General features: G+C 40.5%; 1 protein-coding gene across 1 annotated transcript in view; it reads right to left on the reverse strand.

Annotated features, from left to right (window-relative positions):
* The window catches only part of gstcd (glutathione S-transferase, C-terminal domain containing), a 224,664-nt gene that overhangs the window by 57,451 nt on the left and 140,533 nt on the right, over positions 1-26,680 (reverse strand). The window lies entirely within an intron of this gene.

Here is a 26,680-nt window from a genome sequence, read left to right on the forward strand (position 1 = left end):
CAACAGTTATCTTATACTTAGTAGTATATTAAACTTTCAGTCTCAGTGATATTGTAATTAAAATGCAAAGTTTACAGCAAAGAATTTCCAAAAACTTCTCATGTCATAAAATTAGGATAATCAATGACTACTTTGGCTCGGAGTTTCTTTTTTTTACAAAATGGTTGATAGACATTATTAATGGCTGGCAAAATAAAATCACAAACCCATTCCCATAATTTCATTAAATGAAGAACAATAAAATGTTAAATCTTGGACAGTCAGCAAATTAAATGCTAACAACACACACAAAATGCTGGAGGAACTCAACAGGCCAGGCAGCATCTATGGAAAAGAGTAAATAGTCAACGTTTTGGGCCGAGACCCTTTATCATGTGTTCTGTGGTCGACTGTTTATTCTTTTCCATAGATGCTGCCTGGCTTGCTGAGTTTCTCCAGCATTTTGTGTATGTTGCCTGGATTTCCAGCATCTGCAAGTTTTCTCTTGTTTGAAATTAAATGCTGAGTTGCATTTAGGGTAGCAGCAGAAAAATTGATAAGACTCTTGAGCCATTACTGGCATTATCTTGATTAATCTGTTCCTCAGCTCCATGTACCTTCACATTAGGTCTTCAATGAATGCAGTCTCACCTGCTCTCCACTCAGCCTTGGACCACCTGGACAACAGCAATACCTACAAGAGGCTGCTGTCTATTGGCTGCAGCTCATTGTTCAACACTATTCCCTTCTGCACCTTCAATAATAATCAATAAGCATCAAAATCTGGGCCTCTGCACCTCCCTCTGTAACTGCATCCTTGACTTCCTCATCAGGAGACCACAGTCAATGTGGATCAAAAACACCATCAAAAAATTCACCAATGACAGAACTGTTGTCAGCAGAATGTCAGATGGTGATGAGGAAGCATACAGGAGTCAGTGAGATCAGAAGTTTCAAGTGGTGTCAACATCACTGAAGATCGATCTTGGGCCCAACATATTGATGCAATGACAAAGAAGGCATGCCAGCAACTAACTATACTTCATTACGAGTTTGAGGGGATTTGATATGTTACTTCAGCAAATTTCTACAGATGTACCTGAAAGATGTACCTTCCAGAAAGATGGCACCAGTGACCAACTGCAACATCTTGTAGTCAGTTAACAAAATCTACTGGATATTCTTCTTCTTCTAAATATATTGCACTTCTTCTTCTGCTTCTAAACTGCCAACGACTGCAGCCCTTTTAAGAATGTATTTCTGGGCCGACTGAATGACCTGGTGCTTCTGCGATGATGTGGATGGGATTCAGTGTTGATTCCTAATGGCGATACAGGAACCAGTGGTCAGTTCATTACTCCATGCCAATTAAAATCGCTGAGGATAAGACCAGAAAACGAACAGATGTTCAGTGCCACATGTCTGCATTTGACTGGTGCCTCTTGTCATGCGGTAGTCCTGAGTCCCACACTGCCGGGTTTGGGAGCGGCTGTTGCTCAGCAGCCATCGGGCTTCTGGACGGACTCTCCTCAGCACTGAATATGCTCTGCAGTTGTGGATATGTTTCGGGGACTCTGCAGTTCATGTTCTTTGTGTTTCTTGCTTACTTTTTTTTAACTATTTGTGCAATTTGATAGGGATGCTTTGGTGTTTAACTCTGCAGTTGTGGCATGTGGCCATCAACACAACTCTTGAGGACTACCATCGGCACAGTACCAAGGACTCACTTTTGGGGACACTGCGTTTAATGTTATTTCTTTACTTTTTAATGTTTCTACAATTTGGTTTTCTTCATTAGATCTTTGACAAAGTGCCGCCAATGAGGCTCTTAACAAGGTAAGAGCCTATGGTATTACCAGAAAGATTCTAGCATGGGTAGAAGATTGACTGACTGGTAGGAAGCAAAGTGTGAGAGTAAAGGGGAACTTTTCTGGTTGGCTACTGATAAATAGTGATATTCTCCAGGTTAAAACTGCTTCTTTTCACATTATATGTCAGAATTGATTGCTTTGTGGTCAAGGTTGCAGACAATACGAAGATAAGTGGAATACATGTGCTGTTGAGGAAGCAGGGAGTCTGCAGAAGGACTTCGACAGATTGGCAGAATGGACAAAAAAGTGGCATATGAAATATAGTGTAGGGAAGAATATGATCATGCACCTTGATAGAAGGAATAAAGGCACACACTATTTTCTAAATGGGGAGAAAATTCAAGTATCAGAAATGCAAAGAGCTTGGGAGTCTTCATGCAGGATTCCCTAAAGTTTAACTTGCAGGTTGAGTCGGTGGTAAGGAAGACAAATACAATGTTAGTGTTCATTTCAAGAGGACTAGAATATAAAAGCAAGAATGTAATGCTGAAGCTTTATAAGGCATTGGACAGACTGCACTTGGAGTACTATGAGTAGTTTTGGGCCCCTTATCTAAGAAAAGACGTGTTGGCATTGGAGAGGGTCCAGAGGATGTTAATAAGAATTATTCTGGGAATGAAAGGGTTAACGCATAGGGAGCATTTGATGGCTCTGAGCATGTATTCGCTGAAAATAAGAAGAAAGAGGGGTGATCTCACTGAAACCCATAGACAGCAGATGCCATTTCATTGGCTCTTTACTCAACCAAGGAATATGTGGACAACAAAGATACATACATCAGGATGCTCGTGATCAACTACAGATTGGCATTCTTATATATATTATTTCAAAACTAATCAATAAGCTTCAATACCTTGGCTTCAATACCTCCTTGTGCAATTGGATTCTCAATTTCCTCACTTGCAGACCCACCAGTCAGTTCAGAATAGCAACAACATCTCGTCTACAATCTCCATCAGCACCGGTGCATCACAAGGTTATGTGCTGAACCTCCTACTCTACTTGCTTCACATTTATGACTGTGTGACTAAGCACAGTACCAATTTAAGTTTGCTGCTGATACTGCTGGTCTTAGGCCAAATCAGCATATAGGAGGGAGACTGAAAATCCGGCTGAGTAGTTCCACAACAATAACCTCTTCCTCAATGTTAGGGAAACCAAGGAGCTGATTATTGCCTTCAGGAGGAGGAAATTGGTCCATGAGCCAGTCTTTATCAGGAAATCAGAGGTGGAGGGGTTCAGCAACTTTAAATTCCTTGGTGTTTTCATTTCAGTGGACCTGTCCTAGGTCCAGCACGTAGTGCAATTATGAAGAAAGCACCACAGCACCTCTTCTTTCTTAAAAGTTTGCGAAGATTCAGTATGACACCTAAAATTTTGACAAACCTCTACAGATGTGTTGTGGAGAGTATATTCCTGTCTGTATCACAGCATGGAATGGAAACACCAATGCCTTTGAACAGAAAATCCTCTAAGAAGTAGTAGATACAGCCCAGTCCATTTTGGGTAAAGCACTCCCCACCATTGAACACATCTACATAAAGTGCTGTTGCAGGAAAGCAGCATCTGTCATCAGGGACCTCCCTCCACCACCCAGGTCACCCAGGTCTTTTCGCTGCTGTCATCAGGAAGAATGTACAGGACCCTCAGGATTCACACCACCAAGTTCAGGAACAGTTATTACCCCTCAACCATCAGGCTCTAAACCAAAGGGGATAACTTCACTCAGCTTCAACTGATTCCCATCATTGAACTGTTCCCACAACCTATGGACTCACTTTCAAGGACTCTTCATCTGATGTTCTCAATATTTATTGCTTATTTATTTATCTATCTATCTATTTATTTATTTATTTTATTTTGTGTTTGCAGTTTGCTGTCTTTTGCACACTGGTTGTCAATCCTGTTGGGTGCAGTCTTCCATTGATTCTATTATAGTTATCGAATTTATTGAGTATGCCCACAAGAAAATGAATCTCAGGGTTGTATATGGAATCATATATGTACATTGATAAAAAATTTACTTTTAAGCTTGAACTTTGAATCCTGAAAGTCCTATACAGAGTGGAGAGAATGTTTCCTATAGTTGGGCAGTCTATGACCAGAGGACACAGCCTCAGAACAGAGGGATGCCCATTTAGAACAGAGACAACATGGGATTTCTTTAGCCAGAGAATGGTGAATCTGTGGAATTCATTGCTACACACAGTTGTGGATGACAAGTTGGGTATGTTTTAAAAAGAATTTAATCAGTCCTTCACTTGTTGTGGGGTCAAAGATTACAGCAAGAAGGCAGAAGAATGGGGTTGAGAGCCAGTTGCCCTCAGAATTCAGTGTCATTGCAGGGTGAAGTGATTGCAGACTGAGGAGGAGCAATGGTGGAAAGGGAAGGAGAAGGGGGAGAAAATAGTAGGTAGCTGAACAAATTTTTGAGTTTTTACCATGTTAAAAATGATTTGACTTCTGACCTGGCAGTGTGAAACAATATATTTCCTTGATTAACTATCAGTTCATTATCAATCTTGCACTACATATCATTACACTCAACAAGAACAACTTGCATTTATGTAGCACATTAAACTCATGTAAGAGGTTGCAATATGTCAGATAGGAATATTATCAAATCAATTTTGACACCAAACCACATTGGTTGAAAATCGAAAAAAATTATTGACACAAGAAATCTGAATAAAGAACATAAAATACTGGAAACACTCAAAAGGTCAGGCAGCATCGATGATTAGCAAAGCAGAGTGAAAGCTGCAAGCAAAAGCTCTGTTATCAAAAATGGAAACAGAAACCCCTGGAACTGAACAGCTCTGATGAAGAATCTTTGATCTGCAATATTAACTCTATTCCTCTGCAGACCTGTTCAATGTTTCTAGCATTTTCACTTTTATTTTCAAGCAAATATTTGGTTATAGAGGTTGGATTAAAGTCGTGATGCTCAGTAAAGAGGCAGAAAATATTCTTGCATGGTACCTTGACATGATTAAGCCAGATTTTACTGTCGTAAAATTATGCAAGTTATTCTGAAGAGGATGCCTCTCTCCTGACCTATAATACTCAATTCTTCGGCAAAGAACTAATGTCTGCTCTCAAGGCTTTGTGACTCTAGAGTTAGGATATGGAGTTTAACCAAAAAAACGTTGTTGGGATATGGAAACCAGTGCACTCACATAAAGGACAGAATAGCAGTTGAGAAAGTCTTTATGTGTTAATTCCAGAGGCTGGTGAGTAAAACTAAATCCTAGATCTGAAAAGGTTATTTAGGTTTCAGTCTATCACTAGGTATCACAAGAAGTCAATACCTATCCATCTAAAAGCTTAACAATGGTGCTTCTATTCTTTTAATGCAGATAAAGGTAGACAAAGAAACCAAATCTATGACACTGTACACATGGCAAAGCTCAATAACATTTATTCATACAAACACTCTAACTAATTACATAGGATTTGGACTGAAAACTCAACATCAATGAATCTAATACTCTGTTCCTTGCCGTGTCAGGCTTGGCCTCCTTTTCTTCACTGTGTTATTGGTAATCATCATAAAGAATAGAAATCTTTAGAGTTAAACTTTTAAACCGAGCCTTTAAGAAGCAAAAAGAAATGCAACCCTCTCATTGAGGTTTGACAACAGTGCATAACACAAAGTATCAGAGTAATTAGAGCCCCTTGACTCTAGTCAAACTTAGTTTCACTCCTGACAACTGAGAAGCACAACCCTTCAACCTAATGGCAAGAACAGAAAGATGGTGAATGCTGAATTTGATCCCACTGTTTAAGTTAAACACAAAGAGAAAACTGCTAATCAGGCATTTTAAAATGAGTACTTATCCTTAACTTTTGCTGTGAACTATGGGATAGAAGTAGCCTGGACCATTTGAAGAGAATATGCAGAATGATGTAGAATGCGCATTGCTCACTGCTTCTGAATTTCAGAAATGAATAATAATACCCAGCTACTACTATAGTGAGTCCTTACCTCAATTAATAACTGTATAAATATCTGTCCCTACTTCTCCCAAAACAAGTTTTAAATACTGGAAGCACTTAGATACTTTGAACTGCACACACTTACACACTGACGTATAAAATCAAACATAATATACAACAAAGGAATTACCTATTGGGCCCAGCAAGTCCTGATACTATTTCTACTCAACATGCGATTACTGCTACAATCCAACTTTAACAGCATAATTATAAACTGATTTCAGGAGAAGACCAGCTGTGACTAGTAATACCTATCTTACTGGAAGATGCATTATAACTTTAGTTGTCACTGATACTTGAAATGCATCGAATTTAGTTGTGAACTACAAACAAAGCTCGGACCTGACTATAGAGAGTGAACTGACACAGTGTCATAGAGTCACAGACTAATACAGCATGAAAATAGGCACTTGCTGACCATGGTGCCCACAGTGCCTGTCACATTTGCCTGCATTTGACCCATAACAGTCTAAATCCTTCTTATGCATAAACTAATCAGAATGTCTTTGGAATGTTGCTATGGTATCTGCCTCAACCACTTTCTCAGGCAGTTCATCAAATATACACATCGCCCTCTGAGTGAACTTGCCCCATTGGTTTCAATTTGTCTGAGAAGACGGGGTAAAAGACTCATTCTGATCATCTTCTATAGTTCATGCTGTTTAGGAACAAAAGTAGTATCCTGTCTGGATGACAATAAAGTCTACATGTACAACCAAAAATTACAATCCAAACCAACAATTAAAGGCAAATCAGACAGCTAGCCTGCTCACACTTAAACTGTCACAACAGGGCAAGATAATGATATGGGATATAATTTGGAGAAAAGATATTTATACAGTAATAGTATCAGCTCCAATACAGGGAAATGATAATCAGCTTAGAAAAGAATTATTTTCAACAATAGGACCATAGAACATATGAGCAGAATTAGGCCATTCAGCCCATTCAGTCTGCTCTGCCATTCCACCACGGGTGATTTATTATCCCTCTCAACCCAATTCTCATGTCTTCTCCCTGTAACATTTGATGCCCCGACCGATCAAGAATCTATTAACTTCACTTTAAATATTTCCAATGACTTGACCTCCACAGCATGGTATCAGAATGAATTCCGGAATCACTACCCTCTGGCTAAAAAAAATTCCTCCTCATTTCTGTTCTAAATAGACAGCCCTCTATTCTGAGGCTATGTTGTCTGGATATAGACTATCCCATTATAGGAAACATCCACTCTTCTAGGCTTTTCAATGTTCAATAGGTTTAAATGAGATACCCCCTCATTCTACTAATCTCCAGCAAATACAGGCCCAGAGCCATCAAATGCTCCTCTTATGTTAACCCTTTCATTCCTGGAATCATTCTCATGAATCTCATAGAAACATACAAAACCTACAGCATAATACAGGCCCTTTGGCCCACAAATTTGCACCGAACATATCCTTACCTTAGAAATTACTAGGCTTACCCATAGCCCTCTATTTTTCTAAGCTCCATGTACCTCTGGACCTTTTCCAATGCCAGCATTTTTCAAACATAAGGGGCCCAAGACTGCTCGCAGTACGCCAAGTGTACTCTGTCTAACACAGGGGTCAGCAACCTTTACCACTGAAAGAGCCACTTGGACCCGTTTCCCACAGAAAATAAAACACTGGGAGCCGCAAAACCCGTTTGACATTTAAAATGAAATAACACTGCATACAACGTTTTGTTTTGCCTTTATGCTATGTATAAACAAACTATAATGTGTTGCATTTATGAAATTGATGAACTCCTGCAGAGAAAACGAAATTACATTTCTGCATGCAACAAAAACATTTTGAACTCCGAAAAAAAGACGTTGGGTTGAAGGTTACTTTTAAGTAAAATACTCAACATCTATTTGAGTCCTTCTTGTATTTATGAAAAACGCCAAACTTAAATTTGCCGCCAGCAGCAAACCAAAAATAATGTCAGCCAGCTGTCAACCTGAAAAATAAAAGGACTATTTCACTGAACAATGAAAACATATGAATATACGTAAAATAATAGGCAATTAAAATATTTATCATACTTGGTCAGGTTGACTCACACCTGACAATTCAGTAGGGATGGATCGATGCTTAGGGGAGTGACCAGGAAGGATAATGTGTTTTTTTTCCTCTCTGAACTCACAGAAGCGTTTCCCAAACGATGTTTGCATTGCGAAGATTGCAGAATGTAAATACTCCGAATTTATCATGTCGTGACCTTGTTTGAACTCTCTCAAATTGGGGAAGTGAGACAAAGTGCCTTTCTGTAAACCTCTGGCAAGCAACGTCAACTTGCGCTGGAATGCCAAAACATCCTCCAACATGTGCAGGGCTGTACGTCCTTACCCCGTTGAAGAGCTGTGTTCAGCGTGTTCAGTTGCGCTGTCATGTCTACCATGAAGTGTAGCTTTTCCAGCCACTCTGACTGTTCCAGCTCAGGAAAGTTGAGCCCTTTGCTGCCCAGGAAAGTTTTCACTTCTTCCAGACACGCGACAAAGCGTTTCAGCACCTCCCCTCTGGACAGCCAGCGATAAAAACACGTTGTAGCGGTGTGCTACACGCAGTCAGTAAACTGCAGTCAAAGATAGCTTTATTCGAACTAAACAGCCTTGCTTTTAAGCCTCCCTCAACCCGCCCCCCATGGGCGCGGATGCTGCAAAAGACACGTACTCACAAACCCCCGTAGGCTATCTCCCTTAGCCTGAACGCTGGCTAATTGTGAGCCGGTTCGGATGTGTCAGGAAATGGGTCGCCACAACGTCTTATTTAGATTGTACAAGATCACCATAATCTTCAAATTTAGATTTACATTTCAAAAACTAACAAACTAACATAAAATACATTTTAATTAAATACTGACCATGTAGCGGTGTGCTGCACGCAGCGCTAAAATTACGACACGGAGTCGGTAACTGCAGTCGAAGGAAAAAACTTTATTCGAAATCTTCAGCCTCACTTTTAAGCCTCCCTCAACCTGCCCCCCATGGCGCAGAGGCTCCAAAGCTCTGTGCTCGCAAACCCCCGTAGGCTATCTAATTGTGAGCAGGTTCGGATGTGCCAGGAAAAGGGTCGCTACAACCAATTATTTCCCAAAGCAACAGGGAGCCGCAGCACAGACGTAAAAGAGCCACATGTGGCTCCGGAGCCGCGGGTTGCCGACCCCCGGTCTAACATCTTATAAAGCTTCAGCGTAACATCCTTGCTTTTAAATTCCAGTCCTCTTGAAATGAATGCTAACAATGCTAACAATGCTTCCTTACCAGCAATTCAATCTGCAAGTTACCCTTCAGGGAATCCTGCTTGAGGACTCCCAAATTCATTTACACCTCTGATTTTTGAATTTTCTCTCCATTTAGAAAATAGTCTACACCTTTATTTCTTCTAAGTGCACAACCATAGTATTCCCTACACTATAATCCATCTACCACTTCTTTGCCCATTCTCATTATCTAAGTCCTTCTACAGATTTCTCCATTTATCATTGTACTGTCTGCAAAGTTGGCCATAAAACCATCAGTTCTGTCATCCAAATCACTGACATATAATGTGAAAAGAAGCGGTCCCAACACCAACCTGTGCAGACATCACTAGTCACTGGCAGCCAACCCAAAGAGGCCCCCTTTATTCCCACTCTTTGCCTCTTGCCAGCTGGCCAATCCTCTAATCATGCTATTATCTTTCCTGTAATACTATGGACTCTTATCTTGTTAAGCAGCCTCATGTGCAGCACCTTGTCAAAGGCCTCCTGATGATTCAAGTAAACAATATTCACTGACTCTCCTTTGTTATTTTCTCAAAGAGGGAGGCATGGTCACTATTCAGACTCTCCACCTTTCAGTAAGCAAGTGGATGTGTTGATTTAGGAGTTACACAAAACATGTCAGCAAAGAACAGAGGTTCATGCCATTTGTCTGGACTTGACGTGTGAGAGAGTTTGCATGCCTTTTTGTCCAACTTCATAATGCGGTTAGTTTCAAACTTTGTATCATTTGCAAAGACTCAAAATTATACTGTTCTTCTTACACCATACTGTTCATTCATCACCTCTGCCTTGTTGATCTACAACAGCTCTTGGTCCTTGTTTTTAAAATTCCCATCCCTCTAGTCTCACTATTGTTGCAGCCACCTTTAGCCCTGTAGTACTCTAAGATCTCTACATTCCAACCTGCCCTAAAACATCCTCATGTGCAGAATTATAGATTCATAGTTATACAGTACAGAAACAAACTGTTCAGCCCAACCTCCCCATACTAACTCATTGACTAGTTACACTTATCTCCTTTACCTCCATTTGACCCATATCCTTCTAAACCTTTCCAACCCATGTAACTACCCAAGTGCCCAAATTTAATCATTGGAATTGTACTTGCCTCCATCCCCACCCTCTCTGGCAGTATATCCATTACCTTCTATAGAAAAAAAAGCCTCTCAGATCCCTCCCTCTGCTTTCAAACTCCCCTACCTTGGGAAAAATCCTGTGACTATCCACACTATCTCCACCCTGTATGATTTTATAAATCTCTATAAGGTCACCAATCAGCATCCTTCTCTCCAGGGAAAACAGTCTTAGCTTGTCTAATTTTTCCTTATAACTCAAGCTCTCCAGTCCAGGCATCATGCCTGTGAATATTTTCTGCACCCTCTCAAGTTTAATTGCATTTCTTCCAGCTTAATCACATCGTTATGCATACTAAAGGTCCCATGAAGGATCTTGGCATATATCTGTACATTAACGGAACTATGGAAATGTAACTTACTGTCTGGATTATTCAGATAAAACAGATTTCTAACATGCTCTAGTGAGCATTCAATCATGCAATATAATACTATGCTACGTGCCAACAGCACATAAATGCAGCACTAGGTTAGTGAAAGAACCAGAATCAACCCATATTGTTTTGTAAAGCTAGTGAATTTTAAACAGAGGAGAACCTTTTGGATTGTAGTAGGAACTAAGCATTTCCTTTTCACCTCTGGTCCTTTCTGTACCTGAATAAGAGGTACTATTGGTCAACATAGCACCAAGCTGTGGTCTTATTTAAGGTCATGGCTCAGACTTAATTGATTTTTTAGGTTTATAGAGACCAGTATTCTCAGATACCTCTATTCTACCACACTACTCAGTACCCTACCATTCACTGTGTAACACTTACCCTGGTTAGTCCTACCAAAGTCCTACCTTGTACTAGTCCGTATTAAATTCCATTTCCCATTACGAATTCAGTACATTGGCCCTGCTGGTACAGATCCCTCTGCAAATCATTATAGTTTTCCTCGCTGTCTACTATACCCTGATCTTGGTGTCATCCACAAATTTGCTGATCCAGTTAACCACATTATCATCCAGATCATTGATATTGATGACAACCACCAAAGGACTCAGCACCGATCCCTGTGGCACTCCACTAGTCACAGGCCTCTGGTCAGAGAGGGAACCATCTACTACCACTCTCTGGCTTCTCCCACAAAGCCAATGTCTAATCCAATTTACTATCTCATCTTGAATGCCAAATGACTGACCCTTCTTGATCCAGCTCCCATGTGGGACCTTGTCAACTGCCTTGCTAAATCCATCTTGAGAACATTTACTGCCTTGCTTCCATCAGTTCTCCTGGTAACTTCCTCAAAAAACTCTAAAAGATTAGCTAACACAATCTACCATGCACAAAGCCATGCTAGCGATTCTTAATCAGTTCATTACTATCCAGTCCCTAAGAATACCTTCCAATAATTTTCCCATGAACGATGTCAGGCTAACTGGCTTATAATTTCCTGGTTTATGTTTAGAATCTTTCTTAAACAGTGCAGCAAAATTGGCTATCCTCCAATCCTTGGGTACTTCACCTGTCACTAAATATTTGTGCTAGGACTCCAGCAATGTTTGCACATGGCTCCCACAGGGTACGAGGAAACACCTCGTCAGACCCTGATATCCACCCTATTTGCTTCAGGACAGCAAACACCTCCTCTTCTGTAATCTGTATAGAATCCATGAAGTTGATGCCACTTTGCATTACTCCTATAGACTCTGTGTCTGGGTCCTCAGTAAATACAGATGCAAAAATGCATTTAAGATCTCTGCCATCTCTTTTGGTTCCATGAATAGATTACCATTCTGATCTCCTACAGAACCAAAGGTTCATCTTATTATCAAAGTATGCAGGTACAATACAACTCTGATATTCATCTTCTCCAGATAGCCATGAAATAGAGGGGAAAAAAATTAGTTGTTGAAAGAAAAGATGTCAACTCCCCCAATGACATGAAAAAGAAACAAAACTTGCAAAGCCGCTCCCTCGCACAAAAAAGTGACAACATCAATCTCAGCCCCCTCCATCGCAGAAAAGGATAGCAACCATAACATCAAGACCCCCAACCCCCTCTCACACACAAAAAACTAAAAGATCGTCCACACAGAAAAACACCAAGAACATCAGATCCCAAATCCTCAACTCCACCCTTGCACAAAAACTAACATATCACTTATCTACCAGTCGTCAACAAAAAACAAACACCAAAAACTGAAGGAGATCAATATAAAGTACAGTACAATCACATAAATCTCAGAATTTCGAAAACATCCTCCTGTCAGCATTTGAGGAGAGCGGCTGTACAAACTCAATCTTTCCATGAAGAGCAACTGCCACGACGGGTCCGAATGCTACTGACCACCGTTGTCCCCATGACCTCTGTGGAGATCGACCGCTGACCTCTTCTGCATTCACCTCAATGCTTCAACCTCCCTAAACACTTTGAAATGGAGTTATTCATGACCCTGCGTCCCGTCTCGGGTCTTTTCCAAGTGGCAGCTCACGCTGTCAGTCCTCTCCGGGGCCCCGTCTCTGGTCTTCTCCATAAGGCAGCTCGTGCTCTCAGCCCTCTCCGGACACAGCAGAGCTCTAAATTATTCAATCAAACTCCAAACCACACGTCACAGGCTCCAACAGTTTCCGTAACATAATCAAAACAAAAAGAACAAGCAGAAGACGTAGAAAAAGTTAAATAATTGAAGAGATTGGCAATCTGGAAGATATTGCCCAAGAAATCGTTGTTTGCTGGCGCCATCTTGACTGGAAGTCAAGTCAATTTTGTCACTTGTAATCCTTTAGTTCTGAATTAGCAGTTACCTATTTTGGTCACAATATTAGATAAACAACTCTTCTTTAAAACTTTAGTCCACCACCTCTCTGCTTTCCAACTTAAGATATGCCAATTTGAATGTACAAACAAAGTGAAACATGATCATTGCTCATAGTCTTGCTAAAATGTACTATCTCAAATTTTGCCAGTTGGTTCAAGAACCGAATTGATTAAGGGAAATAGCTGTTCTTGAATCTGGTACTGTGGAACTTCAGGCTTTTATATCTCTCCCTCAAAAGCAGCTGTGAAAAGATGGCATGTCGTAGATGGTAGGAATTTTTGTTGATAGATATTACCTTCTTGAGGCAACACCTCCTGTAGATACTGCCAGTAGTGGAGATACACGTGCCCATGATGTATTGGGCAGTGTCCAATACTCTTATGTTCCTCTGCATTCAAATTGCTGTACCAGAGCATAATGCAACCAGTTAGGATACTTTCAACAATACACTTGTAGAAGTTCCAATACAAACTGAACCTCTTTAACCACCAAAGGAATTAAACAGTGGTTCACTTACCTTATGTACTGCGCCTAGGACAGATCATCTGATATGTTAATACCCAAGGTTTTAAAATTGCTGACTCTCTCCACCAAGAATTGCTCAGTTTGGACTGGTACACATTTACCCTCCTTTCTCTTCCTGAAGTCAACAATGAGCTCTTTAGTTTTGACGACGATGAGCTAGAGACTGCATTTGTGGTATATATGACTCATCGCTCCCTGTGATTTCTCCAACAACAGTAGAGCTCTCAGCAAGTTTAAGATGGCATTAGAGTTGTGCTTTGCCACAGTTACATTGCCTATAAAAAGTATTTGCTCCCCCCCCCCCTTGGAAATTTTCATGTTTTATTGTTTTACAACATTGAATCATAGTGGATTTAATTTGGCTTTTTTTGACACTGATCTACAGAAAAAGACTCTTCCGTGTCAAAGTGAAAACAGATCTGGAGCTGCAGCTCAATGACCTTCAGCTCATACAGGAAACTGAGAAGGTGACAGATAGGAGCTACAGCATAGTAGCAGGCAGGCACCTGGGTGACTGTCAGGAGAGGAAAAGGAAATGGGCAGCCAATGCAAAGTACCCCTGTGGTTGTTTCCCTCAATAATAAGTGTATCGCTTTGGATATTGTTGGGGGAGATGACCTACCGGAGTTGCAATGAATGGGTCTCTGGCACTGTGGCTCAGAAGGGGAGGAGGTGGGGTAGAAGACAACTACAGTAGTGATAGTAGAGTTCATAGTTAGAGGAGCAGACATGAGATTCTGTGGATGCAATTGAAACATCCGGATGGTATGTTGCCTGGGTCAAGGACATCTCAGATTGGGTCCATAGCATTCTAAAGGGGGAGGATAAGCAGTCAGAAGTCTTGGCATCAATGACATAGGTAGCAAAAGGGAGGAGGTCCTCTAGAGAGAATTTAGGGTACTAAGTAGAAAGCTGAAAAGCAGGACCTCCAGGGTAGTAATCGCTGGATTGCTGCCTTTGCCACGAGCTAGTGAGGGTAAGAATAGGATGATTTGGCAGATTAGTGCATGGCTGAGGAACTGGTGCAGGGGGCAGGATTTCAGATTTCTGGATCACCAGGATCTCTCTGGGGAAGGGATGACCTGTACAAAAGGGAAGGGGTCAAATATTCTTGTATGCAAGTTTACTCAAACTGTTGGGGAGGGCTTAAACTAATCTGGCAGAGGGATGGGAAACTGTGTGATAGAGCTGAAAATGGGGCAGCTGGTGTACAAGCAGAGCTAGTGTGTAGTGAGAAGGTGAGGAAGGATTGATAGATGGTAGGACAAAAATACAGTCAGTGGGATGAGTTGCAGTGCACTGGGGGACAAAATCAAAAAGGGTGATGAAAACAGGATTGAAGGTGTCATATTTGAATGCTCACAATACATGGAATAAGGTAGATGACAATGTTGTTAGAGATTGGCAGGTATGACATTGTGGGTATCACTGAGTTGTGGCTGAAAGAAGATTATGGTTGGGAGTTTAACATCCGAGGATACATACTGTATGAAAGGACAGGCAGGTAGGCAAAGTGAGCAGGGCAGGGTGGCTCTGTGATAAAGAATGAAATCAAATCATTAGAAAAGGATGACATAGGATCAGAAGATGTAGAATTGTTGTGGGTAGAGCTAAGGAACTACAAGGGTAAGAAGACCTTGATGGGAGTTATATACAGGTCTCCAAACCATAGCCACAACGTGGCCTACAAATTACAACAGGAGATAGAAAATGCATGTCAAGAGGGCAATATTATGATAGTCATAGGAGATTTTAATATGCAGGCAGATTGGGAAAAACAGGTTGGTGCTGATTTTGGATCCCGAGAGAGAGGTTGTAAAATGCCTATGAAGTGGCTTTTTAGAGCAACTTGTGGTTGAGGCCACAAGCGATAGGATATTCTTGAATGGGTGTTGTGTAATGAGCCAGATTTGATTAGGGAGCTTAAGGTAAAGGAACCCTTACAAGACAGTGATCATAATATGATGGAATTCACACCGCAATTTGAGAGCAAGAAGTTAAGATAACATATATCAGTATAACAGTGGAGTAAAGGGAATTACAGAGGCATGAGAGAGGAGCTGGCCAAGGTTAATTGAACGGGCCATTAGCAGGGATCATGGCAGTGCAGAAATGGCTGGAGTTTCTGGAAGCAATTTAGAAGGTGCAGGATAGATACATCCCAAAGAAGAAGTAGTATTCTAAAGGCAGAATGACACAACTGTGACTGACAAAGAAAGTTCAAAGTCAACATAAAAACAAAAGGGAGGGCATAATGGGCCAAAAACTAGTGGGAAATTAGAGAACTCTGAAGCTTTTACCTACAGAAGGTAACTAAAAAAGTCATAAGAAGGGAATAGATGAAATATGAAAGTAAGCTCGACAGTACTATCAAAGAGGATAGCAAAAGTTTTTTTCCAGATATATAAAGAGCAAAAGAGAGGTGAGAGTAGATATCAGACCTCCAGAAAATGCTAGAGAGGTAATAATAGAGGGCAATGAAATGGCAGATGAACTGAATAAGTATTTTGCGTCAATTTTCACTGTGGAAGATACTAGCAGTATGCCAGAAGTTCGAGAGTGTCGGGGGCAGAAGCGAGTACAGTTACTATTGCTAGAGAGAAGGTGCTTGGGAAGCTAAAGGTCTGAAGAAGATAAGTCACCTGAACCAGATGGATTACACCATCTGAAAGAGGAGCTGAAAAGATTGTCGAAGCATTTGTAATGATCTTTCAAGAGGCACTAGATTCTGGCATGGGTTCCAGAGGATTGAAAAATTGCAAATGTCACTCTACTCTTCAAGCAGAGAGGGAAGCCAAAGAAAGAAAATCATTGGCCAATTAGTCTGACCTCAGTAATTGGGAAAATGTTGGAGTCAAATGTTAAGGATGAGGTTTTGGGGCACTTGAAAGCACATGGTAAAATAGGCCAAAGTCAGCATGCTTTTCTTAAGGGAAAATCTTGCCTGATAAATCTGTTGGAATTCTTTGAGGAAATATCAAGCAGGATAGACAAAGGGGAATCGGTGAATGTTGGGTAGTTGGATTTTCAGAAGGCCTTTCACAAGTTGCTGCATGTAAGAGCCTATGATATCACAGGAAAGATACTAGCATAGATAGAGCATTGGCTGATTGACAGGAGATGAAGAGTGGGAATAAAGGGAACCTTTTCTGGTTAGCTGTTGGTGACTCTAGTGGTATTCCGCAGGGGTTGGTGTCAGAACTGCTTCTTTTTATGTTGTATATCAATAATTTGGATGATAGTATTGATGACTATGTAGCCAAGTTCACAAATGATACAAAGCTAACTGGAGGAGCAGGTAGTGTTGAGGAAGCAGGGAGACTGCAGAGGAACTTAGACAGATAGGGAAAATAGGCAAGGAAGTGGTAACTGGAATACAGCGTTAGGAAGTGTACAGTCATTCACTTTAGTAGAAGGAATAAAAGCAAAGACTATTTTCTAAATGGAGAAAATTCAAAACTCAGAGGTACAGAGGGCTTGGGAGTCCTCGTTAACTTGCAGGTTGAGTCGGTGGTGAGGAAGGCAAATGCAATATTAACATTTTGAGAGGACAAGAATATTAAAACAAGGATGTAATGCTGAGAGTTTATCAGGCACTGGTGAGGCCTCATTTGGAGTAAGGTGCCCCCCCCCCTTCACAAAGGTAGAGCATTCCTATGAAAAGTAAACACGAGGAAATCCGCAGATGCTGGAAATTCAAGCAACACACACAAAATGCTGGTGGAACGCAGCAGGCCAGGCAGCATCTATAGGGAGAAGCACTGTCAATGCTTCAGGCCATGACAAAGGGTCTCAGCCTGAAACATCAACAGTGCTTCTCCCTATAGATGCTGCCTGACCTGCTGTGTTCCACCAGCATTTTGTGTGTGTTGCTTGTGTTCCTATGAAACCTTTATGCTGAAATGGCGTAAAGCGAAGAACCATTAATTTATCTGGGAAAAATTTTTGTAAAAGCAAAAATCCTCTTTGTAATGCGAAAACAGGTTACTAATGTAGGTCTTTTGTAAAAGCGAAGCGGCGTAAAGCGAACATTCGTAAAGCGGGGAACACCTGTATTGTGAGCAGGTGTAGGTCCCTTATATAAGAAACGATGTGCTGATATTGGAAAGAGTTCAAAGGAGGTCCACGAAAATGACTCTAGGAAAGAAAAGCTCATCATATAAGGAGCATCTGATAGCTCTAGGCCTCTACTTGCTACGATAAAGCAGGATCTCATTGAAAACCAATCAAATATTGAAAGATCTATTTAGAGTGGATGTGTCCAACAGTGAGGTAGTCTAGAACCAGAGTCCACAACTTTAGAAAAAAGGGGTGTCCATTTAAAACAGAGATGGAGAAGTTTCTTTAGCCAGAGGTGGTGAATCAGTGGAATCTATCGCCATGGGCAGCTGTGGAAGCCAGGTCATTGTATGTACTTAAGGAGGACATTGGTAGATTTTTGAAATTCAGGTCATGAAAGGTTACAGGGAGAATTCAGAAGAATGGGGTTGAGAGGGAAATGGATCAGCTGTGATTGATTGGCGGAACAGACTCAATGGACCAAAGGGCCTAATTCTACTTCCTATCACTTACGATCTTAAATTGTAGGAAATGTACAAAAGTCTATATAAAGAATAACTATTACAACAGTTAAAGTACTTTCTAAAATATATTATAATTGTATGATAAAGGACAGATGTTGAAACAACTTTCAGCTAAAAATTGTATTACTACCTTCTATCGAAGTTAAAGCAGGATTGTGGATTATTATTGCTTGTGGAAGTTGCTTAAAATTGTATTTTTCAATTGTAAGACTCACATAACAGCATTATCAGGTTTCCCTGTGTAAGGTCACTCCGAAACTGACAATGTCAATTTCAATGCCTCATTCTCAATTGATGAGATGCTAGTTCTTGCAGCTGTCAGCATTGGCTCAGCAGGTGTGACCTCTGAAGCCAGCTCCTAAAGACACATACCATAATGCAAGCAACATACTTCCTGTTGTTGGCCAACGCTGCTGTTAAATGAATGGATTTTGATGAAGTTGGTAAAGAAATGTCTGTAGAAGGCATGCTCTAATTAACAAACTTATGGTGAGATCAATATTCATTGTCAGGGCCCAGGAGGCCTTTTTGTCAAGCTCAACTTTCTAAGACAGCAGCTGACTCTTCCAGGGATCAAAGAGTTGCTTTTGAGTAAGTCAAACTTCCAATTAATATCAATACACACAAAATGCTAGAAGAACTCAGCAGGCCAGGTAGCATACATGGACAAGAAACAAACAGTCGACATTTCGAACCAAGTCCCTCTTTCAGGACTGGAAAGGAAGGGGGAAGCTGCCGGAATAAAAAGGTGGTGGGGGGAGATGGAGGAGGATTGCTAGAAGGTAATAGGTGAAGCCAAGTGGATAGAAAGATAAAGGCTGGAGAGAAAAGAACCTGAAGGGGGAGAAGAGTGGACCATAGCACAAAGGGACCCGGGGAAATGATAGGAAATGAGATGAAGTAAAGATCAGAGTGTGGATTAGAGAAAGAGGGCAGGGGGAGGGGGAGGGCAAGGGATTTTTTTTACCAGAAGGAGAAGTGATATTCACGCCATCAAGTTGGATGCAACCCACATGGAATATAAGGTGTTGCTCCTCCACACTGAGGGTAGCCTCACCTTGGTACATGAGGAGTCATGGACTGACAAGTCAGAATGGGAATGGGAATCAGAATTAAAATGTTCAGCCACTGGGAAGTTCCATTTTTGACAGATAGAGTGGAGGTGTTCAACAAAGTGGTCTCCTAATTTATGACAGGTCCCACCAATGTAGAGGAGGCCACATTGGATGCACTGGACATAAGAAATGAAAAAAGCAGATTCACAGGTCAAGTGTTGCCTCACCTCAAAGGCCTGCTTGGGCCCCTGAATGGAGGTGAGGGAGGAGGTGAATGGCAGGCATAGCAATGTGGCCACTTGAAGGAATAAGTAATCAATATCCAATTAATAATCCTTGCGCAGCTTCTTGTTGTAAACAAGAACCAGTCTTCAGTTCTTAATGTAAATTGCAAGCAATAGTCAATCTGAAATTAAAAGGACATCTTTGGAAACAAAGAGCACTGTCTATAGAGCAGTGGCTGCTGGCCGCTCAAGAGATGCAGTGTAAGACAATGAAGTTATCTTAATTGGGTCTGCATCAGACCAACGACACTGACTAAATTATTTAGTTTGGGAAGCTTGCAGACCAGATTTATACTATCACTTAGCACATCAAATAGCTGATCTATCAATAGTTCGGAGACTTGTGTATTTGGAGTCAGCCCTCACAGCATTAATTTTGGGTGAATGGGATCTATGTCCCCAAAAGCTGTTAGACCATCTGTGTGGATTTCCCAGCAAAGATATCTGAAAAAAATATCACATATATGTGAAGTTACTAAGTAGCAACAAAAACAGTATAAACTTTAGAGCAGTCAGGCTTGTTAGGAATGATGAAGGAACAGCAAGTTCTTCTGCCTTCAGTTTCTGCAACAGACAACTTAGTGATCTGCAACTAAGTGGTATGTCTTTTTAGCTTACAGGAGTTGTACCTATATTTTGGAAATCCTCTGTATTTTAAAAATAGCTTTAATTTGAAACCTTTTATAAGATAAAAAGCTTCTGTGAGTTTTAAATGATCTTAAGAATTGTATCTAAATTTAAACTCATAGCACTAAAATAAATGAACAATGTTAAAGCAACTTTGCTAGCTGGAAGTATCTCTTCTTTGGTAATTCTGCTCAAATAGTAGGTATTGATAGCTAAACTCATCATGGAGGATAAACAGAGAAGTGATCGAGCCTTTGAAGAGTAGGAGGATACAGTATAGCTTCCCTTCAGTGAGGGTACCTGTAGCTATCTATATCGGATAGGACTTAAGATTTCCGTTTGAGTTCAGAGCTTCGCAGGCAGCAAACCCAATACCATCACTGTAGGTTGCCTGGAAATATTCTCTGCAAGAATATTTAATGTACTGTACCAAAAAGGAATCCTGCAATGGAGCCTAATACACGTGCCCAATCTGCTTACTGATGTCGACTTAAGAAAAAGTAAATTAAGTCTTCTCACCTTAAGTATAGGTTTCAGATAACTCCCCTCATTCACCAGTGAACAGGAGACTAAGATATGTCATAGATCCACAGCACCAGCTTAGATTGATCCTGAGGCTGGGACAATGGGAGTGACTACAATTGCAAAACAGTCCAGGACCATCTGAGACACAAGAGACTACAGATATTGGAATCTGGAGCAATAAAAAAAATGCTGTAGGAACTCAGCAGGTTAGGCAGCATCTGGTGAGGGCAATGTACAGTTGACATTTTGGTTTGCCGCCCTTCATCTGGACTGTTCATATGCTGCCTGACAAACTAAGTTCTAGTATTTTGTTGGCTGCTCCAAGACCCTGTGAAGTTTTATTTGAAGTTGTGGGAGATCAAAGATCTCAGTAACAATCAAGTTTGAATGCTGATCCTTGAAACAGCACAATTTCACCAGCTTTTATGGATGCATCATAGAAAACATCCTATATGTCACTCTGTGGTACGATAGCTGCTCTGCCTGAGACTTAAAGAAAGATCAGACAGTTGTGAACGCTGTTCCCTCTAAGCTGCCTGGATGCACAGCCATGCAGTATCTGAAATGCTCCCGCAAACATAGCCTTTGGTGCTGTGCAGCTGGAATTTTCTTAACTTTTAACATTTGAAGTGTTGCGCAATTTTCAGGCCATGTAAAAATTTCCTGCTCAGAGCAATATTTCCTGCTCAGAGTCCACACATATCTAAAAAGTTAGAGAGAACGTTGGTTGGAAACACAGCCCAGTTCATCACTCAAACCAGATTCCCTTCCAGTGACTGTATCTGTATTTCCTGCTGCTTCAGGAATGCAGCTAACATAATCAAGGACCCTTCCCATCTGTCAGACACAAGATACAAAAGCTTGTGAACATATATCACAATACTCAAGGACAATTATATGTCAGCAGTTTCAGAGAAAAAGGCATTTGCAATACCTGGTTGTTCTGTACACTGTGCTTATTAGACCAGGCAAGTTGAAAGTCACTCTGCAGATGGCTTCTGACTATTGACTACTCCTGACATCATTTGGGGAAGTTCTACACCAGAAGCAAAAATGCCAGGGTTAACAAGTCATACTGAAAAGTCAGGAGTCAAATTTCCTGAATGGTGAAACACATCCAGCAAAGTGTGTAAAATTGTCCTACTCTAGTTTAAGGCAATTTCTAACTGAACAGCAGAAGAATTTTTTAGACAGTCCCTTATTAGATATTCTAGGATGTGTCATACTGTATATTTGCAACATCATCTATTTACATTTCCATGCACTAACGGCCTTTCTTCTTTTAGTATTTTCTGGAATTATAGGTTGGCTAGATATGACATAAAATAAAAGAAGCATTTAGCGTGTTTCACTGAAAAATATGTATACATGTGGGATTACTTCCTGGGCCTTCATTCTCAATCAAAATGGATACTGTCTGGTAGCATGAGATTTTCAGCAACATTTCACAATGAATGCAGAATTGTTCAACAAAAGTCTACATTTGTCATGGGGAATTAGGATTTTTGTCTCTAAGAATCCATGCGAAATGCTCCTAGCTGTTCACTGCATTCTACAAATGATAATGCAATAAAAAATTATAAAACCCTCTGAGAAAATGGTTAAAAAGCAAATGTTCCAACCTTATAACCGGATGCAAATCTTTTTGGTACACCTTGTCTAATCAATTACAAGCTTTGTTATGCCTTCTGTTTTTGCCAAGACAAGACAAAGTCTGTATTTTAAAACCAGTCATATCTATGCTCTTGACATGTGAAAATCACGATGGATTTGAGATTTTAAAGTAAAATAAACCAGCAAGTAATCCATTGGTTCTGCATTCACTCCAGCTCTAAGGGACATAAAACAGGTTGACAAATTCATATCACTTCGGAATTGTACAAAACTGGGAAGTCTGTTGTACACAGAGCCTTGAGCCTTTCTAATTTCACAATTCCAAAAATTCATGAAGATGTCAAAACAGTGAAACATTTAAACTCTTCTCGGGCTTTAATCCGGGTACAGGTATTGATTACAACCAACGGCTCAATGACAAACTCTGCCATCTTCTTCAGGGCTGATGCCTAGTTAAGATCTAGTCCAGTGATATTTATACCCAGCAGTCCATCCCTCCTGATTGGTTAGTCCTAGTCCAATCAGGTTTTCACTCTCCTATCTTGTTTATAATCAAATACCAGTTCTTACTTAGAGCGAGACCTACATCTTTGTTAAAATTCTTCACCTCTAGTTTCATTTCAATGGCTTCCTTCAACAGGCGGTTGCAAAAGCCATTGGTGCATCACTGTAGTTTCATGCCATCAAAGTCAATCTTATGGCCATTGTGAATGTAATGTTCTGTTAGCTCCGGGTAACCAAAACAGATACACCTCCTGTATTCGTTAAGCAAGTTTCCACCGTGTGTCCTATCCGGCCAATATACACCGCTCCACATTCACACGGAACCCTGTAAACGGCAGCTGACCTAAGTCCCAGGTTATCTTTGACCCACGTAAACTGTGATTTGAGCTTCTTTAAGGGTTTGTGGATGGTATTAATTCGGTATTTCTTCAGGATCCTGGTGATCTTTCCAGAAACAATCAAAATATTGGGAAGACAGGTGGTAGTAACAGGACAGGTGGTAGTAACCAGGATATTTTCCTGGTTTTCCTGGCAGCCTTTTTAAGGATCTGATTGATTTCCTTCACCTTGTAGATATTCTGTCGGAACATCGCGCATATTCGTCTTAATTCCTCGGGAAGACTCTACAGTCTGAAATAGATTTCACACAGTTAATCAAAGTAGAACACCCTCTGTTGAGAGGCGTGATGGTGCCTGTTATTGTTGAGGTATGAGTCTGTGTGAGTGGGTTTCCAATAGATGCCATGTCTGAGGCTATCATTCAGTTTGTGTCATATTAGAATGTCCAGGAACGGGAAGCAACCTGTCTTCTCCATCTCCATGTAAACTGAATATTTGGATGTACTGTATACTGTTCAGATGGTGGTGGAACTGTTGGAGTGCCTGGAGTCCATGAGGCTGAAGGTGACTGTTCCTGGATGAGAGGATGAGGAAAAAATATTTCCTTTTCTGGAGGAGCTCAGAAAAAGAAGGTATGAATTCAAAACAGCCTGCATAGGTCAAATCAAGAATTGAATTTTGTTTTCCATGGAGAGGTGCAATGTGCGCACTACCATGTGGTACTTAAAGCAGTTATCATTAATAAATAAAAGGAGGCTTTACACGTATTCATAACAGAGAAAGGATACAGAGTGTGTGAGCTGTGCCTTCTCTTTCCTGTGCTGTGAATCCTACACAATTCTATGCAATGCTGAGTTTTATTGATTCTCTAGGTATAAATATTGTCAGCAATGTAAGTCTTCATTACTATTCATGGTCAACCATTCCAAGCTCTTTATTTTTGGCTGATCAAATATCAGTCATAAAGAAGCCCTCATTTCAAAGGTTCTTTATTAATAATTCAAAATACATGTTCAAATTAAAAATAAATTTGTTGCCTTTATTGGTACTTAAAAATTCCAGAGGTTACTGGGATATATAACGTGTGAGATTGTGGAGAATATCTGGGTATGATTGAAGGATGGGGAATAACAGATACTTTAGAATGAACAAGGTCATATGAAACACTTTCGAATTTCATTCAGGCTCATTTTGTATATGGCATTAAAAGAAAGCATAAAATGATAAACACACCAACAGACTATTAGGCATAGAAGCAAAATTAACCTATTCAACCCACTGAGTCTGCTCTGCCATTCCATCATGGCTGATTTATTATCCGTCTCAATCCTATTTTCTAGCCTTCAACCTGTAAACTGTGATGCCCTGATTAACCAAGAACCTATCAACTTCCACCTTAAATATACCCAACAACTTGGCCTGCACAGCCATCTGTGACAATGTATTCCACAGATTCACCACTCTTTGGCTAAATAAAATTTTCCTCATCTCTGTCCTAAATGGATATCCCTCAATTCTGAGGCTATGCCCTCTGGTCCAACTCCTTCACTATTGGAAACATCCTCTCCACGTCCAATTTATCTAGATGTTTCAATATTCAATAAGCTGCAATGATATCTAGCCCTCATTCTTCTAAATTCCAGCAAGTACAGGCCCAGAGCTATCAAAAGCTCCTCGTATGTTAACCCTTTCAAACTTGAGATCATTTTCATGAACCTCCTTTGAATCTTCTCCAATGCCAACACATCTTTTTTTAGATAAAGGACCCAAAACTGTACATAGTACTCCAGATGTGGTTTGACCAATGTTTTATAAAGCGTCAGCATTACATCCTTGCTCTTATATTCCAGTTTTCTCAACATGAATGCTAACATTGTATATGCCTTTTAAATAACCAGTTAAAATGCAAATTAACCTTCAGGGAATCACACACAAGGTCTCACACGACCCTTTGCACATCTGATTTTTGAATTTTCTCCCTGTTAGGTAAATAGTCTGCACCTTTATTCCTTCTATCAAAGTGTATGTCCACACATTTCCATACACTATATTCTATCTGCCACTTATTTGCTCTTTCCCCTAATCCATCTGAGTCCTCCTTCAGACATCCTGCTTCAACAACTCTACCTGCCACTCTACCTATCTTTGTATCTTCTGCAAAACTGGCCACAAAGCCATCAATTCTTTCATCCAGATCATTGACATACAAGAAGAAAAGAAGTGGTTCCAATACTGATCTATGTGCCATATCACAAGTCACCAGCTGCCAACCAAAAAAGACCGAGTTTATTTGCACTCTGTGCCTCCTGCCTGTCAGCCAATCTTCTATCCATGCTAGTTTCTTTCCCGTCATACCATGGGCACTAATCTTGTTAAGCAGCCTTGTGTGCGGCACTTGTCAAAGGCCTGCTGAAAATCCAAATAAACAAGATTCACTAATGAATAAACACCTCTCGGGCTTCCAGATGGGTAAAAGTACGATTATAACCGAAATTTCGATGGTAATCTCTGCCGTGGCATATGCATTAGATTTTTGTTTTAACATCCAATGACTTTTCATCTATCCTGTGTGTTATTTCCTCACAGAATTCCAAAAGAGTTATCAGGCAATATTTTACCTTTAGAAAAGGCCTATTTTATCATGTGTCTCCAAGTACTCCAAAACCTCAAACAAGAGAAAATCTGCAGATGCTGGAAATCCAAGCAACACACACAGTCCTGCTGAAGGATCTTGGCCTGAAACGTCGACTGTACCTTTTTCCATAGTTGCTGCCTGGCCTGCTGAGTTCCTCCAGCATCTTGTGTGTTTCTCCAAAAGTTCATCCTTAGTAATAAACTCCAATATCTTCTAACCACTGAGGTCCAGCCCACTGGCTGATAATTTCCTTTCAATGGCCTCCCTCTCTTCTGAAAGAGTAGAGTGACATTTGCAATTTTCTAGTCCTCAAAAACCATTCCAGAATCTAATTATTCTTCCAAGATCAGTACTAATGCCTCCACAACCTCTCAGCTACCTCTTTCAGAGCCCTGGGGTGTAGTCCATCTGATTCAAACAATTTATCTACCTTCAAGCTTTTCAGCTTCCCAAGCACCTTAGTAATAGCAATGTCACTCACTTCTGCCCCGACACTCTCACATTACTTGTATTCTGCTAGAGTCCTCCAAGATGAACACAGACACAGAATACTTATTAAGTTCCTCTGCCATTTCTTTGTCTCCCATTACTACCAGTACCATATCTTTTTCCAATGGGTCAATATCCACTCTTGTCTCTCTTTTACTTTTTATACTGTATAGCCGAGAAATCCTTTTGAAGCAATTTTTATATTATTGGCTAACTTACCTTCATATTTCATCTTCTCACTCTTTGTGGCATTTTTAGGTGCCTTCTGTTGGCTTTTTAATGCTTCCCAATCCTCTACCTTCCTACTAATTTTCATTATATTATATGCCCTGTCTTTTGATTTTATGCTGTCTTTGACTTCCTTTGTCAGCCATGGTCGCCTCATCTTCCCTTTAGAATACTTTTTCATCTTTGAGATGTATCTTCTGTGTTTCCTCCATAAACACCGGCCATTGCCGTTCTACCATGATTCCTGCTAGGTTCCTCTTCCAATCAACTT

This window comes from Hypanus sabinus, chromosome 3, assembly GCF_030144855.1.
Source record: "Hypanus sabinus isolate sHypSab1 chromosome 3, sHypSab1.hap1, whole genome shotgun sequence".
Taxonomy (NCBI): Eukaryota; Metazoa; Chordata; class Chondrichthyes; order Myliobatiformes; family Dasyatidae; genus Hypanus; species Hypanus sabinus.